The sequence below is a fragment of the Cupressus sempervirens genome, chromosome 4 (genome assembly GCF_028749045.1).
Source record: "Cupressus sempervirens isolate cs-2001-9-10 chromosome 4, ASM2874904v1, whole genome shotgun sequence".
Taxonomy (NCBI): domain Eukaryota; kingdom Viridiplantae; phylum Streptophyta; class Pinopsida; order Cupressales; family Cupressaceae; genus Cupressus; species Cupressus sempervirens.
The window spans coordinates 385,652,969-385,667,139 of NC_143121.1; the positions used below are offsets into that span (position 1 = coordinate 385,652,969).

The 14,171-nt window shown below is 32.4% G+C and overlaps 1 pseudogene; it reads left to right on the plus strand.

Annotated features, from left to right (window-relative positions):
- The window catches only part of LOC149561676 (uncharacterized), a 65,836-nt pseudogene extending 52,155 nt beyond the window's left edge, over positions 1-13,681 (plus strand).
- Positions 13,682-14,171: the final 490 nt, after the last annotated feature.

A 14,171-nucleotide genomic window follows, 5' to 3' on the forward strand; every position in this document is an offset into this window, starting at 1 on the left:
ATGGTGCAAAATTGGCCTTTTTCATTTTGACATGATGAAGCCTGTGTTGGTCAAAATTTTGACCAACATGGGCATGGATTTTGAAAAAAAAGATATTTTTCCTTGCATATTTTGACCAATCTAAAACATTTTAATAGATGGTCAAAAATTTTGGTTTAAAAATGGGGTCAAATGTACGAGTGATACTAACCTTGCTTTGTTTTTGGAAACTTCTCCATCTTCATTCAACTTGTTTCTGAACACCCACATTGTGCCAACTACATTTTTATCCTTTGGTCTAGGAACAAGAGTCCAGGTTTTGTTGTTCTCAATCTATTATATTGCTTAATTCATTTCCTCAACCCAGCTTTTATTATCCAAAGCATATTTAACATTTCTTGGTTCAAATTTAGCAAGCAAACATGTACCTTTTAATTTTCTTATTGTCATTGTTCCATCAGATTTGTCTCCAATGATCTAATCAGGCACATGATGCCTTTTGACATATCTTGCTAACACAGGCTCTTTGGATAAAGAATCACTTTCATTAACTTCATTATGAACTTCAATGTTAGGCTCAGGTCCTACTGTCTATGACTCGGGTCCATCAGACTCAATTTGTCCTAGCTCGGTAGCCTCTGACTATGACTTGGGTCCTTTAGACAGTGACTTGGGTTTCAGTATCTACAACTTGGTAGCTAATGGGGATTTTGAGGACTTGGGAGGTGAAGCCTCCTTTCTCTCACATAGGTTTAGCAAGGTATCAGGTTCATATTAAACAAATATTTTTTAATCCTTAGGCTCTTTGTTTCTTTCTTCTTCACTCTTTTTTGCAAACTCATCAATTCAAACATGTGCACTTTCTATGATTTTATGAGTAGACAAATTCAAACATTTGTATGCTTTACTTCTATAGGAGTATCCTAGGAATATGGCTTCATCACCTTTAACATTAAATTTTCCTTTTCTAGATTCTTTCAAGATATAATATTTTCTGCCAAATACTTTCAAGTAACTTACATTAGGTTTGTAGCCATACGATAGTTCATAAGGAGTTTGGTTTCAGTCTTTCTTCAATTGTACTCTATTGAAGGTATGAGCTCTAGTGCTGATAGCTTCCTTCCAATATTTGATAGCAATATTCTTTTCTATCATCAATTTTCTTGCACAATCCATGATGGATCTGTTCCTCCTTTCAACTATACCATTCTGTTGAGGTATACTAGGGGTTGATACTTGTCTTTTGATCCCTCTTTCAATGCAAAAATTATTGAATTCATTGGAGATGAATTCACCACCTCTGTCTGATCTTAAACATTTCAATCTCTTTCTAGTTTCTTTTTCTACTCTTGCTAGATACCACTTAAACTTTTGAAAAGCTTTTGATTTTTCTTTTAGATACATTACAGTCATCATTATAGAATAATCATCAACAAAAAGAATGAAAAACTTATCTCCATTGTAACTCTCTATTCCAATAGGTCCACATAGGTCTGTATGCACAATCTTTAAGACTTCTTCAAATTTGTAGTTTTTACTTTTGAAACTAGTCTTTCCCATCTTACCAATTTGACAATTCTTGCATAGACCCATATTAGGCTTCCTCAAGCTAGGAATACCTCTTACTCTTCTATGTTTTCTTATCTTAACTAGATTATCAAAGTTTACATGACATAATCTTTTGTGTCATAACCATCTTTCTTCTCTTTGAGCAATAAAACATGAAATTTCACTGGGATCAAGATAAAATAGATTACCTTTTGTTTTCTTCCTAGATCCAACTAGATTTCCTTTACCATCCAATAGTTTGGCCTTTCCATCCATGAATTCAACCTTGAATCTAATTTTATTCAATTGTGACACACTCAGTAGATTATTCTTTAGTCCTTCAACCCAATAAGCATTATCACATACAAGTTCATCGGTTAATGAGATACAACATTTTCCTTTTATCCAACAAGGTTCATTGTTTTTGAATCTTACACTACCTCCATCATAAGGTTCCATGTTTTCACATTTTGTTCTATCTCTAGTCATATGATGTGAACAACCACTATCAATAATCCATGCATCATTTTTTCTAACATGAGAGATAAGTTCAATCTTATCTCCTTCATCATCAGATTCATCTTTTATAGCAATATATAACATTTCATCTTCACTATTATTAGAATCTTTAGCCATAAAACAAGATTTCTTACCTTTGTCCTTGTTGTTCTTGTCATTCTTGAAATCCTTCTTGCATTTGTGTTTATTGCTTTTCTTTTCATCTTTCTTTTCTCTATTTGGAAACCTTGCAGCAATGTGACAAACTTCTTCACAAGAAAAGAAGATCATAGGAACTTTACCTTTGTACTTTCCTCTGTCTTTGGAATACTTCCTTGTAAGTATGGCTTCAACAACTTCAAGATAATTATTTGAACTTTCTTCTATTTCTTCTTCTTCTTCAGTTCCTAATTGACTAGACTTTGATTTCTTATTCTTTTTCTTGAGAGAGAGTTTAGCTTCAAATGCAGACTCAATACTTTTTGAGCTAGGAACATAGTTATGAAAGTTATCTAACACAAAAGCTATCAATCTTCCAACTAGAGTATCCAAAGATATTTTATTATTTGGATCACATCTCATCTCTTGAATAGTAGACACTGTAATTGCATAAATAGGAAGAAGAGTTTTGAATACCTTGCTTACAATAGTTTTCTTTTCAATGTCTCCTCCAGATGCCTTAATTGTGCTCATACCTGCTTTGATTCTTTCCACATATTTTGCAATATTTTCATCTTCTCTCATTTTCATCTGATAAAAATGACCTCTAAGAATTTCAGCCTTATCCCTTCTTACATTGTCATCTCCTCTGTAGATATCTTTCAATTTGGTCCACATTGCATGAGCAGTTTTGCAATCTTTTACTTCATCAAATTTAGAATAATTAAGAGGAGATGCAATATTAATCATCATAATATTATAATTCATCCTTTCAGAAATGTCTTCAACTGATAATGTTCTAGTAAGAACTTTGTATTTAGCATCAAGATACTTGCAACCTGAATCACTAATAGTAGCCAGATGTAATCTCATAAGTCCTTGACATGTTGCAAAGTTGTCTCTATTCAACTTGGAATCTCTCTTCTGTAAGACATCCCGATCTATAGCTTAGGTCCTTGAAACCTTTTTGCAAGCACCAAATGCTCTTATAAAAATTGTTAGAAATATAAGAGGAATAACTAAGAGGGGAGGGGTGAATCAATTACTACAAAAATAAATCCCAGATCCCTTAGATGTTAGTACAAATTAAACTCTGAGAACTAAATACTACTGATGCTCGGCACACACACAGAAAATGTTGTAACTCGGTAAACGCTATAATTTCTCGGTAAACATTTAACATGAAAATATTAAAATGTTATCTAAGATTACCATTACTTTAACTTTGTTTCAAATCATATAAAGGAAATAGCATGAACACATTTGACACCAAGATTTAACATAGAAACCTAATTTGAGAAAAACTGACAATTGCAACTAGTTATTCTTTTCACTCTTCTAAAGTGAGCCTTGTTAGGAGTCAATCTTGTTAATGGTTACAAAATACACTATTAGTTGTGACCTTGTTAGAGGATTTAATCACCCTATTAGGAGTGGCCTTGTTAGAGTTCTTTAGATGATTCAATAGAATTGCCACCTTGTTAGAGGTTTTGCAAATAGTTGTTAAGCTAACTCTGTTAAGAGATTTAGTTCACTGCTACAATGGTTAGATAGTAACAATGAGATGACCTAATCTATAATGCAACTAAATTACTGATTACATATCTCAATTTTGGCTTGTATACTTGATCCTTCCTAATTGAATGTATCTTTTCAGCTCCATAAGGATATTCTACTTATCCTTTTAATTCGCTTCCTCTTTTCATTATTAAATCTTCAGTGTATTCTCGTACTTCATACTTTTGAATTCTCAACTTGACCTTATACTTATATCTTTCATATTTTCAAGTCATCTTGAATATAACTTATGATAACCAATATTCATCTTCTCAGTCGACTAGAACCATCAAATAAAACAATTAAACTCAATATACCAAAACAAGAAAATCCTTCGTTAGCCGACCTAGCTCAGTAGTCACTAACTCAGAAATAATTTTTCTATGTTAACCAATTGAAGCTTGGTCAACACTGCATATTCATAAAGTTCCATTGGTAATCGAGTGAGCATGATTAGCACTAGTTCCATCCAACTTCTCCTTCATTAACTAAGTGAGCTTGGTTAACACTCCTCTTCTGCATGCTTTTATTTGTCTCCCGAGTGAACTCAATAGACACTATCTTTTGAACTAGGAAAACTCTAGAACATTCAGTAGACACAAAAAAACTATCTTCACTGCCCGAGTGAGCTCGACATACACTAACTAATAATGATATGACTTGTGTAACATCAAAGACAATACACAATTAATCAATTGTTCCAACAATACATAATCATATGCAATCAATTGTTCCAAATACTTAGTCGATGCATCACTAAACTCTATTTAGTGAGATTCAAATAGGGGAATGACCACTAACTTACCTATTAGATACAATAATGCATCCTAAGGTAAGGGTTTGGTGAATATGTTTGCTACTTGTTCTTTTTTATTCACATATTCCAATCTCACTTCTTTGTCTTGCACCATTTCCCTCAGAAAATGATACTTTATTTCAATGTGCTTGGTCTTGGTATGCATAACAGGATTCTTTGATATGCTAATTGCACCAGTGTTATCACAAAAGATAACATCTAGATCCTTGGTTTCTTCCTTCATACCTGCTAATAGTTATTTGAACCAAACAATACAATTGACTGCTACTGCAACGTACTCTACCCCTACTATAGGCTGAGAGATTCAAGTTTTCTTCTTGCTTATTCAAGACACCAACCTCTTTCCAAGAAAAAATGCTCCACCATTATTGCTCTTTCTATTATCAATACATCATGCCCAATTAGCATTAGTGAAGGCTTTCAAATAAAATTTGCCTCCTTTCTTGTATCATAATCCATAATCTTCAGTACCTTTTACATACTTCATGATTCTCTTTATTGTCATCATGTAATTTTCTTTACAATTATCTAAAAATATTGCCACCATACCAACTGCTAGTACAATATCAGGACTTGTATGCACTACATATTGTGGTTTTCCAATCATTGATCTATATGTGGTCTAATCTACCTCCTTGGAATCATCACTTTTGGAAGGCTTATGTCCATGAGACATAGGTGTTTGAACTAGTCTAGAATGCTCCATTCCAAACTTCTTTAGTATCTCCCTGATGTACTCTAATTGAGTAATGTAGATGCTATCATTCTTCTATTGAATCTGCAAGCCAACAAAGAATTTGATCTCTCTAAACATTGACATCTCAAATTCATTACTCATTTCTCAAGAAAAATATTTACATAAGTCATCATATCTAGTAAATAGTATATCATCTACAAAGATTTTTGCTAGCAATATTTTCTTTCCTGGTCCTTCTTTGATATAGACTAGTGTTATCATTTTTCCTTTGAAAACCAATCTTAATCAAATAGTTATGCAATCTTTCATACCATGTTCTAGGGGCTTGTTTTAAACCATATAAATATTTGTAAAGTATAAAAACCATATCCTTTTTGCTAGGATCTACAAAACCTTCAAGATTTTTAATGTAGACATCTTCTTCTAGGATTCCATTCAAGAATGTTGATTTCACATCCATTTGATATATTTCAAATCCCTTATGTGTAACATAAGCAAGTAGAGTCCTAACATCTTCTAGTCTTGCAATAGGAGCAAAATTTTCACCATAATCAATATCTTCTTCTTGAGAATAACCTTTTCATACTAGCTTTTTTTTGTTCCTTTGAATGTCTCTATCTTTATTCAGCTTATTTCTAAATACCCATTTTGTGCCAATAACATTTGTATCCTTGGGACTAGGAACAAGAATCCAAGTTTTTTTCTTCTCCATTTGTTCAATTTCTTCATTTATTGCTTCAATCCAACTTTCATTAGATCCAAAGCATCTTTAACAGTTCCACGCTCAAATTTAGTAAGAAAACATGTACCTTTCAATTTGTTTCTTGTCTTTATACCTTCTAACTTCTCTCTAATGATTTTCTTGGGTGCATAATTCCGTATGACATATCTTGCAAGTATAGGTACTTTGGATTTAGAAATAATTTCACTCGGCTCACCATGCTCAACAAAATATTTTGAATTATGCTCAAGTCCCTCTATCTATAACTTAGGTCCATCAGACTATGATTGGGTTGCACTAGTTGTAACTCGGGTCCTTTTGACTGTGACTCGGGTCCTTCTGACAGAGACTCAGGTTGCACTGGCTGCAATTTAGGTTGAATAGAAGATTTTGGGGACTCGAGAGGTGAATTCTACTGATTTCCAATTGGATTATTTTCAACATTAGGCAATGTAGATCAGGTTCAAAGTAAACAAAACTTTTTTAGTTCTTAGGTTCTTTGGTGCTTACTTCTTCACTCTTTTCAACAAACTCATCAATCTTCACATGTGCACTTTCTATGATCTTATGAGTAGATAGATTCAACTATTTATATACTTTGTTTCTGTTGGAGTATCCTAGGAATATGCCTTCATCACACTTGACATCAAATTTACCTTTCCTAGTCTCCTTCAAGATATAACATTTTCTTCCAAATACTTTGAAGTAACTTACATTAGATTTGTAGCCATACCATAGTTCATAAGGAGTTTGATTTGAGTCTTTCTTTAGATGTACTTTATTCAAGGTATGCACTACAATACTGATTTCTTCCATCTAGTATTTGATTGCAACATTCTTCTCAATCATCAAGGTTCTTGCACAATCCATGATGGATATGTTCCTCCTTTCTACTATACCATTCTACTGAGGTGTATTAGGGGTTGATACTTGTATCTTGATTCCTCTTTCATTTCCAAATTCATTGAATTGATTGGAGATGAATTCTTCTCCTCTATCTGATCATAAACATTTCAGTTTCTTACTTGTTTCTTTTTCAACTCTATCTAGATACCATTTTAACTTTTGAAAAGCTTCAGACTTATCTTTCAAATAAATAACTATCATCACTCTAGAATAATCATCAACAAACAAAATGAAATACTTATCTCCGAATGAGCTTTCTATGCCAATAGGTCCACATAGGTCTATATAAACCTACTCCAAGACTTCTTCATAATGATAGTTCTTTCTTTTAAAACTTGTTTCCCATCCTTCCAATTTGACAATTTTTACCTAGGCCCATATCAGGTTTACTCAAACTAGGAATACCTCTCACTCTTTTATTCTTTCTTATTTTGATCAAGTAATCAAAATTAACATGACACAACCTTTGATGCCATAACCAAATTTCTTCTACTTAAGATATGAAATATGAACTTTCACTTATATCTAGGTAGAATAGATTACCTTTTGTTTGATTACAAGTCCCAACTAGATTTCCTTTTCCATCTGAGATCTTCGCCTTCCAATTCATGAATTCTACCTTGAATCTAATATTTTTCAACTAAGCCACACTTAGTAGATTATGCTTTAGTCCTTTAATACAACAAGTCTCATTATTTTTAAATCTAACACTCCCACCATCATAGTGGTCCATGTATTCAAACTTTGTTTTATCACTAGTCATGTGGTGAGAACAAACACTATCAATAATCCACGTATCATTCTTACTAACATGAGAAATAAGTGTCATCTTATCATCCTCATTATCTGATTCATTTTTTATAGCAATATAAACAATTTCATCGTCATCACTACTATTTGAATCTATAGCTATGTAAAAGAATTTCTTACCTTTGTCCTTGTGGTCTTTGTAGTTTTTGAAATCCTTCTTGCCTTTGAACTTGTTCACTAGTACATTTGCACTTGTTTTTCTACCAAAAATTTTGACCAAAGCTATGATTCCTTCTTTTTTTTGGTTATCATTCTCGCATTGGTTGAAAATAAAAATTCTATGCCTGATTTGGGTGAAATTTTGAGCAACTCAATGTTAGAAAAAAAGAAAATGTTTCATTCGTGAGCAGGTAAAATAGAACAAATTCATTCATTTGCAGTTATGAGCACAAGTAGCAACAAAATTGGGATTCATTCACGTTGGGTGGGCTTTTCTCATTTTGGCAGCTTTTCTCATCGACCATCACACCTTCCTATGAGGAAAAGATATGAAGTGGTAGTCCATCTTTTTAGATCCTGAATCCCTTCTAGCAATTTAAGAAAGAGTTTCCCCTACCTCTCATTCCTCCTTTCCTACTTGACAAACCATTCCAATCCCTGGCTAGCGCTTGATATCGATGATAAGATCGATCACAAAAGGAGGGAGACAGTGATCCAACTAGCAGGTACCAAGACTTCTTGTCCCTGGCTCGACGCCGCTTGTGCATCTTCACCTAAATCTTGGAGGCAACCATATTTTGGGAGCCCAAGTGTATGGATTGTTGCACTAAATATTGGTTCATTATTATTCTTGTTAAATTTTCTTTATGATTTTTTATAGTTCTTATTAATATCATTTTTCAAATATATTAAATTCCTTCATATTCATACAACAGCTAGATCATGCATAGTATGTCAAATGACATTTTGAATATGCCCTTACATTTTCTTTCAGTCCATATTTTTCATTTTATTTATCTACTACGTGCAAAGCTCTTCGGATTAAGGAAAATGTAGACTTTACAAAAATTTTGTTTTTGAAGTAAACCCTCATTTTGGGTTTTATTTGAAATTCATGTATTAATCCAACCTCTAGCATATATTGTGCTATGGAATGATATTTTTTAATGCAGTTAGCATATCGCCTAATAGTTTTGTCGTGTAACCAAAAAGATGATAGTCCAAATTGATTTGGGAGCTATAGAGCATAAATTGTGTTATGGAATGACATTTACAATCATAGCAAGAGAATTACCTAATGGTTCAATTTTGCACCCAAAAGAATGGTAATCCAAAATGTTTTGGTAGATCTTAGGCATAGATTTTATGTCATGGAATGGCATTTTCACTTTTAGCTAGATTATCTAAGTTCCACCTTGCAACTAGAAACATGACACTCCAAAATATTTTGGGAGTTTTCATTTGTATGTTTTGTGTTAGGGAATGACAGTTCTAATTACAACAATAGTATTACCTAAAGGCTAATAGCTCTACCGTACAACAAAAAACATGGTAAGCCAAACTGTTTTAGGAACTCACATGCATAAATTGTGCTATGGAACTCTTAACCAATATGAAGTGGACCACAATCTAGCTAATCAGGATTAGACCATCAGTAGTTCCCTTTTCAAAGATCCATTGACCTTATTGACAAGCAACTTCATTACACATTTGATTCTACAATTAGCTTCTAGTTTAAGACTTTATTTCATTGGATTTCATATACTAATTTGGTTTTACATACAATGTAAAATCCTCAAATTCACATAATCAAGAATGTTGAAAACATATTTCAATTTTATTTACAAATATATTGTCGATTGAAAATGTAGCATTATTGAAATTTCCAAATTTAGTTGTCCATACAATTTAAAATGTCAACCATAGCAGCCTTTTACTTTCATTTACATTTGGAAAAGTGATAAATATGAAAACCCTTTTCTCCAAATTTAAATTAGCATATACAAATTATAAATAAGGAATAATGTGATTATTTTCCTAGTTCAATCCTTTGCCACAACTACTTTCCTCTACACCAAATTACATTTCCCCTACAGGCAGGACATTTGTGGTCCTCAACCTAACAACTGTAGGAGCATTACAACTTATCAAAAATTCAGTTTATGGAAAAATTGTCATATAATAATCTTACTCTTTCAAATTTACTTTTGTTTAGAAGACACACTTCTAAATTCTTTAGAAATGGTTCAGCATTCTGTAATCTACAAAACTTTGGTAGCTTTGATAGTGAATCTCCTTGTTTTGAAATAAATCCCTATAGAATAGCTCTCATCATTACTTCAACAAGATGAACTCATTACATAACTACTAGTAACTAAGTGTTCTTACACACATCATGCATAGGCATTATTAATAGTGATCACAAGGTCTTTACTTACAACAACAATTTCATCATTCATTTTTTTGTTTCATTATTCCTGTAGAATTAGTATAAGCATTAGGCCCAAAACATTTCTTATCTACACACCACAACTTCCACAATTGTATCTTGTGGAGCTCCTATTGCAACCAATTCAACATTTTTCCTTTTATTTCTTTTAGTTCACTTATAATCATTAACATTCAATGTGAGAGATTCAAGATGACTTTTCTGATCATCCACATCATACATCCTCTTCTTTTAATTTTATCTTGTCTTCCAGGCATTTCCAAATAATTTATAGAATTATTACTTTGAATTTGTAGCATTACATTCTTCTAACCTTGCAAACTGTCATCACTAATCCTAACATTTTCCATCAAAATAGAGTTAGGATATCATCTCTTCCTACTTATTCATCCTTATGCTTGGGCTCCTTGAATGTAGGCGTAGGGAAAAAAATAGTAGGGGTAGAAAAGCACTAGGCCGACATAGCCAAGTCTACCCCCATACCCTTGACTATCGAACTCAATCTATAACCCGACGCTCCCTCTACATTCATACATTAAAAACTACAGAATAAGAGTTCCATTTAAATTTGCAAGAGAATCTCGAGAGAGCAACCACTAATTTGCAAAATAAGCTATCTAAAGGTATGCTTATTTTGATTCTTTCTAATTTGTTTTTCCAAAATGTTGTTACAAGGGTTGATTGATCCTCTAAATCTAGATATTTGTTATAGTTATTCCTCAAACTCTAACATTAAGCTCCATTGTGATGCATTATAATCTATTATCCTAATGTGATCTTAGATCGATCGATATCTATCCTCATTTTATTCTTTTCTTTTTGTACATAGATGCATGTATCTGAAAGATGAAATACAAGGTTAGGGAGTTGGATCATCTAAAGAATTCTTTCCCTCTTTAAATTGAAAAATTATTCTTATTAATCATTTGAAGAGGACACTGAATTGCTTATGATCATCTAAGGTTTGAAATCTAGTCATCCAGATTATGTTTTCTGATTGAGTCCTAGACTGCATATTGTTATTAAATTGTCATAATGTCATGCATCCAGGTCTAAACCTTAGTGATTTTGATGATTAATGTGTCAAATTACAATTTAGCATTAAACTAAACCATATCTATAATCCATGGTAGTGGCTAATTTTTTTAAAAAGCTCTTTACCCTTTGTAAAATTAAATCTCTATTACCTTAACTAGTCTTCATTCTTAGTCAACTGTGGGTTAAATTGCAATTGGGTTTTCCTTTCCCATCTTTGTTTGTTTGCAAGTCCATGTATTCTTTAATTTTAGAACATTTCCATCTAAATGACACCAATGGCTTTAACCATGAAGTCAAATACCTTAAAATTTAATTAGATCTACCTCTTAACAATTCCTTAAACTATGGTTATGCTTAAAAAATAAAATATATCGAATAGCCCAACACATGCCTGAACTATTACTCAGGCAATACATCTAACATTTAAACACAATGCAATGGACTTTAAATGACTATAACACAACACAATGTCACTCATAGAGGATTTACCATGCTTATCTCAATCAGCAACCCCAAGGATGTGGAGTAGAAGAATTTGTAGCTACCATCACTTGGGAGTTGGAGTGGATGATGTCAACATGTAATCTACAGTGTACACTTTATACCCCCTCTATCCATGTCTTGGCTTACCCAAACCTCCACTTGCATCCACAGGGTAATTCAATAGCACTGGTACTCTTCTTAACATATACCATTACATAAACATTCAATTCAATTAAATAAGACTTGCATGTGTAATCAATACACACCATGAAATAAATATATTCTTCATTAATGGAAACAAACAGAGACATATCAACTTTTTTTCATTATCCCTTGAGATAACATTTAGAATCAATGCATTTCCTATGGCATTGCTAAGTTCATCATTGTACAACTTAAAGAACAAATACTACAAGATATTGATTCTTGAATGAGTAGATACGATAATTTTATGAAATAAATAATTTCTTCTCATGGTAACCCACTAAGTTTTTAGCCACCCTATGAGTAGTTATTGCTCACTCAAATTTTTAAAATGAATAGCATAGCAAATTTTTCATTGTAAGATTTGATTTTTTTTAACCCATTTAGTCATTGAGAATAGAACAAAAATGCAAAATTATTCATTCCAAGTTGGAGAATCTTTGTGAGTAATAAAATTTCATTGTTCACATTTTGTAAAGTAGAAGGGGAATGGCAGGCCTTCGAAAATTATTGTTGATCTTATTGAAAATGTAGCTTCTTTTCATTTACCACCCTTTTTAACTATACAATGATTCTGGTTGCAATTTTTCGGCTTTCAAATAAGATATTTTTTTTCATTAAATAGATGGAAAATGGCTATTACTTTCAATCAGTCATGCAAATTAATTAAAACATTAACAATACAAGTTGTCCCTAGTAGTGGTGTCACCTTTTCCTCACATTTTGTTTAAAGTTCTCATTACCTAATGTGTAGAAGTGGAGCTAAATCATTCTCCTATTTGTTATTGTAGACAACTGTTGTTATGGGAAATATTGCATACCTAATGGACACAAATGGGGAGTTCAAAAATTCATTCAATGATGGATGGGATTGACTATTGTCCAAGCATCCTATACCATTCTAATATTGTTTTGGTTTGTTTCTTATATTTTGATTCAATTTCTCAAATAGGTTGTCTACTTATTTGTTATCTTTTATTGATTGTTGTAGATCATTAAATCAGAATTACATTTTGTTTTTGAAAATTGTATCTTTTCTTGCACACAATTTGAATAATCTAACTCAATTCAAAATGTAGGAGTTTTTTTTTTCGTAACTCTAGGTATTGGAGTTGAGATAGTGCACTATTCATCAGTCAACAATAATGATCCATGTATGGTAGGATACCACAATTGTTATTATGGATGGAGTATTTTGGATGGTTTTCCAGAATCCATGGAAGCTTGTGGTGCACTCCTGGTTATTTTTGTAATCATTTTTGCGATCCTTGGCATTGCTTATGAGCTACTAGTAGAAAAAAATGGCAATTCAAAGGATATGGAAAAGACACAATCACATATTGATAAAGAGGTGGGTTTTTAAACTCATTTTGGACTTTGAGATCTACAAGAAAAATAATTATCTACATTCATCTTTATTATTTCTGATTTTTCTTTATCTTTTATTTATTTACTTTTGCATTTTATTCTATTTTTATTTTTAGGAATATGTTGTTGAAGACCTGCATGGACACTACGCATCTCCTAAGCTAGAACCAAAACTTGAAGAACACTTGAAAGCCTTGAAGCTCCTATAGGTCCATTTGAAAACCAATATGGTGTGTGTACCAGTTTGATATTTTATTTTCTTCCTTGGCCTTTCTGGTAATTGGCACAAGTATCTTCAGATATGTAAATGTCTGTGCCTATTAATCATGCATAAGTTCACACTTATAGTAGGCCCAAGAATGGACTACTCTATGACTATAAGTTAACTTCAACTATTCAATTTCTCCTACAGGTTGATGGTTTCATATTTACCTTCATTGGAACCATAGACCAAGGCAATGTGGCGGTATTAGTTTTGATATCGAGTCTTTACCACTGCATTGCTAACATTGGCAACCAAGGCATGGTGCTCCTAATATATTTGTTTTTGTAGCTATTTATTCCATCTATTGATTGCCATTGTAGCTAATGAGATTATATGGAGCATTGATGTGGTCACTTAGAAAAGTTTTGAATACACCGAAAGTGATGCTGGTATATATTGGGTAGGTTTAGCTTATGCTTTCAATAGTAAAGAACTTTCTAGAATCACCCTATAAGCTAATTGGTCATATTGTAGCCTAATAGAGTCTAGTATAGAGGGTTGTGCCCTCGTGAGATTACATTTATTTGGTTCTATTCCTTCTTACAATTTTTATTGCCTTATGTGTTTTGGGTTCAAATTTTAAAACAAGACACTCTCATGTGTCCTTTGTTAAAGTATTGATGTAGTGTCGCTTTCAAATCAATTTCTTTCTAGAGTTGATCAATATGAAATATAGTTAGTATATTCTAAAACAAGTAGAGAACCTAAAAATTATTTATCCATGATCATCAG